Source organism: Psammomys obesus, unplaced genomic scaffold, assembly GCF_907164565.1.
Source record: "Psammomys obesus unplaced genomic scaffold, mPsaObe1.curated_primary_1811, whole genome shotgun sequence".
NCBI lineage: Eukaryota > Metazoa > Chordata > Mammalia > Rodentia > Muridae > Psammomys > Psammomys obesus.
In genome coordinates, this window is record NW_026596051.1 from 46,048,344 (window position 1) to 46,054,162 (window position 5,819).

The 5,819-nt window shown below is 47.4% G+C and overlaps 1 pseudogene; it reads right to left on the reverse strand.

The window, feature by feature from the left end:
- Nucleotides 1-496: 496 nt before the first annotated feature.
- Nucleotides 497-4,014, reverse strand: LOC129688828 (BET1 homolog; annotated as a pseudogene).
- Nucleotides 4,015-5,819: the final 1,805 nt, after the last annotated feature.

A 5,819-nucleotide genomic window follows, 5' to 3' on the forward strand; every position in this document is an offset into this window, starting at 1 on the left:
GATGACGTCAAGGAAAGGAGAGCCACCATCACAATGATGACGTCAAGTAAAGGAGGGCCACCATCACAATGATGACATCAAGGAAAGGAGGGCACCATCACAATGATGACGTCAAGCACATGAAAGGGAGCATTTGTCCACTGTGCACCCGCCCCACAAAAGCTGCTCTCAGGGTCTCTGGCATTCTTCTGCTCTCCCCTTAATTCAGAAAGTTACACTTATGTAGCTACAGGGTATGGTATTCCTATTTGCTCTGACCGGAAAACCCTGGGACAACGTTGGTAGAGCCACAGTGACTAACTCAATGCCCCTGAAAACAGGGATCTTAATGAGCCAATAAGGAACAGTATTCAAACAACATTATATGATTTCTGGAAGAGGAAAACTCCAGTAATCGTCACTGGAGAAGGCCAATAAGAACGTTGGGATGCTGGTTATCAAAGTGGTGCCCTCAAGACATTAACTGCGACAAATTCAAAGCCCGCACTAACTTGTATCACCTCAGTTTAATAATCCAGTAAATGACAAACCACGAAAACAGCATCACAGCAGAGCAGTTTGGCCCCCTGTGGAGAAATCTTCAGTCTATCTATGGTTTTACCTAGAAATCCAATTGTAGAATCAAATTGTGAGTCCATTTCAGCTAATAGTTTGTTTTTATTTTTGACTTCATGACCTGTTTTGATGGACAGACATTTTATAGCAGTTACTTTGCCTCTCAGACTGCCAAAGAGTGTCTTTTTCTTTTCTCCACAGGCATTCTACCCACTGCCGGCACAGCCATAGTTCCCGAAGCTGCCGGGAGGTGTGCCTTCACTCGCCTGCGTGCCTCATCCTGCCAAGAGAGGGCAAGGAGGGCAAGGAGGAGTGAGCAGGAAAAGGCCGCGATCACCTGACCGTGGCTCAGTCCCCCTCAGAGCACCAGCTTTTTGGCTCACAGGGACATGCCTCAGAGGGCGGAGGCTAAGCGCCACACAGGCTCATCCGGAGACAATTAAGCACGTTTCTGCTTTGGAGGTGTTCGTTCGTGTTTGTATAATACAGTATTCTATTACTTCTCTGGGAGTTTCAGACCAACTTGGTCTATATAATGGGTTTCAAAACAGCCAGGACTACGTAGAGAGACTCTGTCTCAGCAAACAAACCAAAACAACAAACACAGTTAGGAGGAAACCTTTTGCGTGAAGCCAGAAGAAATTTTATGTATGTATGTATGTATGTATGTATGTATGTATGTATGTATGTATGTATGTATGATGTATTTTATACGAGGGCTCTGTTTGCATGAATGCCTACAGGCCAAAAAAGGGCATCAGATCCCATTATACGTGGTTGGGAGATGCCATGTGGTTGCTGGGAATCTAACTCAGGACCTCCTGAAGAGCAGCCAGTGCTCTTAACTGCTGAGCCCTCTCTCTAGCCCCAAGATTTTTTTTTAATCTGCTAATGAAAATGGAAATATAACAAGCTGAAACTTAAAGGGCACAGTCAGAGAAGTTCTAAGAGAAAATCTGGTGGTGAAAAACTGACAAATTGAGAGGGAAAAAGATCTAAACAACCTAACTCTATATCTCAAGAAACTAGGGGGAATGGCGGGGGGCTTGGGGAAGAAAATCAATATCACAATTAGTAGACTAACGCACATAAGAGACAGCAGAGCTTAAAGAAAGGAAGCCGCAGCTGGCCCGACGGCCACGGCAACGAAACAAGCAGAAGAACACGACAGTTGGTCTGTAGTGACGACCAGGAAGCTCGTGAGGAGCTGTTGGTGGAAGGTGGGCTCAGAGGACCCTCCCTTGGGATTCTCGCCCTTCCGTCCCACACCTTTCCCCGGCCGCAGCCATCTTGGGAGATGGTGGTGTACACGATGTGTGATTCAGTGACACGGCCTCCACAGGGTCCTTATCCGTGATGGGCTGTGGTACCGCTGTTTGGGCATCGTTCACACTTCCGAAACCCCTCGCCGTTCTCCTGTAAACTCACTAATCTAAATCCAAGTTCACTAAGCTTGACTCGGGTGGGCTCGTTACCTTGGTCTGTCCCAGTCTGGGGCAAATAGATGTTTATTTCTATCTCCCCAGGAGAAGAAACTCAATAAACAGGAAAGGTCAGTGAAACTTGAAGTTTTTCTTTTCTTTCTTTCTTTCTTTCTTTCTTTCTTTCTTTCTTTCTTTTTTTTTTTTTTTTTGGAAAGGATAAAGGTCACAAACTTTTACGTAGATTAATAAAGAAGAGAGAAGAGTCAAATAAGCAAATGATGTCATAAACAAAAGAGAAGACGTTACAACTGGTCCTGAATAGAGGAGTGAGGCACAAGAGACGGGTGTGAAAACTATCCAACCAGCTGGGTAAACGAGAAGAGACGGACAGGCTCCTGGAGACAGCCTGCGGGGCTGAACTGCAAGGAGACAGCGAGGAAAGGACGGCAGCATCAGGACCATGCTCTGGCCCCCTGGCGGCTCCCTGTTCTCGTGATCTCAGGTGACCTAACGAGGATGCTGGGTAAGCTTTCTCACAGAGTCACTCGAAACGCTTTCCCGGTCACGACAGCGAGACCACTGTGCCAAGCTACATGTATTTAGCATGACAGTGCTTTCTCAAGTCTCTGGAGCAGACTGCTTTCCTGAGGGGCATTTTCCCGCTTGAGTGATTGACGGGTGATTTATTTAGATTAAATAGGGAGAGGACAGTAGCATGTCTTTGATCTTTACCAGAAAGCCTATGGCAATCTTGGGATCTCTTAGGCAGTTCAGACGGTCTATCTCCCTGTGGTCAAAGATACAACTCTCACCCCATTTTTCTGACCAGAAATCATGCAGCAGCACAGATCAGCAAGAAGTAAAGAAAGGAAGCTAGTAAGTATAAGGAACAGCAGCCATGTTTTAGCAGAAGCAAGAAGGTCTTCCCTGCTGGGCCTCAGGAGAGCACTGCTATGTCCCATTTTCCTCCTATGTCTAAACCATTGTCCATCTGTCATGCTGTCTCAGATCTTGAGGACAACTGTGACATTTTCTCCCCACTTTGGCATGCCTGAAGAAGGGCAATTGTGCTTCCCCCTTTTAAAACAGGGAGGCAAGATTGGGGCTCAAAGCAGATGAGAAGGAGGAGGCCCACGCTGGACGACCTTCAAGCTTGCTCATTTCTAAGTGGCTGATGGCGTCAGTCATCACCAACCTCCCAAGGAAGCGCAAAGTTGAGAACCTTGGGGTGCTCGAGTGCAGAGAGGCGGGGCAGGGATAGAAGGGAGCCCCGCACACCTTTCAACGCTCCTGAAGCCGCTGTGATACGATGAATTTAACCCCCAAATGGCTGGCTTGAAGACATCACCGCAGTGCGCCTGCGGAGCACACGCAGTGCCGTGCAGTCAAAGCCCGGGGCTGGAGGCCAGCCATGGCGCACCCCGTCGTGAGAAAAACACAGCGAGCCTCGGGCCTTGGCCTCTCCATCTACAAGCAATGACTGCAGCAGGGGCTTGCAAACCTCTCTCACTTCCTCTCTCCTGCTCAAGAGAACTGTGAGAACCAACAGTTAATCTGAAAGCGACCATGATTTGTTGCAGAGGTGTGAGCTTGCAGAGAGGCCTGTGAAGTCCCACGGGAAGTGTCTAATCCCACGGGATTGGGCTAGAGTCGAGGCAGCTGACATCTTCAGACCCGAGAGCCTCCAGAAGCTTTTTTGGTAAGGAATGTCATCTACAAGGGGAATCCCTACCTCACCGTTTACACAGAGTTCAAAGGAAATGCAGATTTAATCATTTGGTTTCTGTGTGACTTTCAAGTCAAAATGAAACCAGAATGTGAATGTCAGAGCGTGTGAACCTTTTTGGTATGAAGCCTGGGTTCCCCTCTCACTGCTGTGGTGTGTAGAGGATTGTGCAATGTAATAGCAGCACCGAGACGCACAGGTCTCCGCATCGACTCTCAAGATGACTGCGGAAGCTCGGAGCTGAGCCGCAGAGCGCAGCAGCTCATTGTTTGGACCTGAGCGCCTACGGGAAAATGACTCACTGCACATTCTGTTTGCAGTCCAGTCCTCTGTGCATGGATTTACTTCAAACAATTCTTTAAAAATTGAAGTTAGAATGCGGCCTAGCAGCAGTGAAACTCTAAGTTCAATCCTCAGTGCCTATGTAATTACGCTTCTCCATTGGTCAACAAGAGCTAGAAGACGCGTTCATTGTTAAAAAGAAGAAGCAGAACAGGGACGATGACCAACCCAAGCAGCACCACCACGGCCCCCTTCTCAGCTCTAGAAACCCACTAGCCACACTGTGCGTCTTCCCTTCTCTCTCGGGTGTCTCATGCCCTCAGTAACACGTGCACACTCTTGCCCTTCTCGGGGGCACAGACACAGCTCCTGCTGCTGATGTGGCCTGCTTACCAAGAGTCTTACGTGTTGCAAGAAGTGTGCATGAAGTCTGTGGTGGAAAATGAGTACAACAAGAAATTGTGGGTGAGGGCTCAGATGATAAAGGCATTTGCTCTGCAAGCCTGACTACCCGATTCCACCTCTAGAGCCACATAAAGGTAGAAGTTGTCTTCTGATATCCAGATATGTGCTGCAAGCATGCAACCACACATGCACACGCACGTATACACACATAAACATATACATACACACACACACACATTTACACACAGAGATACACACACACACACACATATGCACATATACACACACACACTGATACACATATACACACACACACTGATACACATATCCACACATACACACATATCCACACATACACACATACACACACACACACACACTGATACACATATCCACACATACACACATACACACACACACATTTTAAAAATAAAACTGGCCGCAGCACCTGAGCTCGCTCCCCCAAAGCCATGTAAAGATGCAGCCATGTGGGGTGTGCTTGTAAGCCTAGCACAGGGGAGGGAGAGACGGGGCGACCCCGCCTCAAGAGGAAAAGGTGGCTGTCCCAAGGCTGTGCGCCTGAGGCTGGCCCTGAGCTCCACAGGCGTGCACATGGGTAGACACATACACAGAAGACACTTCTCACATGCCCTAATTTACAAAAGTTAAAGTTCCCCCGTAAAGAACAGCTGCTTTCATTTTTCTCTATCATAAGCCATACCGCAGTGACTGTGTGTGAACACAGGGTTTACTTTTTCTGTATTTAGCTTGATTTTCTTACTATACATTTCCAAAAATTGAAGTTAAGACCAATCTATTTCCCAGTGGTTTGTAACGATTCATAACTAACTTAGCTTTTTACTGTGGCCTTAAAAATATTTATAAGGGGCTGGAGAGATGGCCCAGCAGTTAAGAGCGCTGGCTGCTCTTCCAAAGGGCCTGTGTTCAATTCCCAGCACCCACACGGCAGCTCACAACTGTCTCCAACTCCAGTTCTACACAAGATCTGACATCATCACACAGACATACATGCAGGCAATGCACAGAAAATAAAATAAACCCAACCCCAAAATTATAAAATACCAAGTATGAAGACAAACTTGGAGGTCACCAACTGGCTCCCCACCTTTGATTTTTTTTTTTTTTTTTTTTGAGACAAAGTTTCTCTGTGTAACAAGACCTGGCTGTCCTGGAATCACCAGGCTGCCCTCCAACTCACAGAGATCTGCCTGCCTCTGCCTCCCTCGTACTGGGATTAAAGGTGTGTGCCCCCCAGCCTGTCACCAGACCTCTTTATCCATCCTTCCCAATTCGGCCATGCTGGTCAAATCTCCTCTTTCTGTTTTCACCTTTATTCATTTTTAAATTTGTGTTTTAGGGGAGGCAGCTGAGCCTCGGCTACTGGTGCTGCCAGCCAGATGACACTT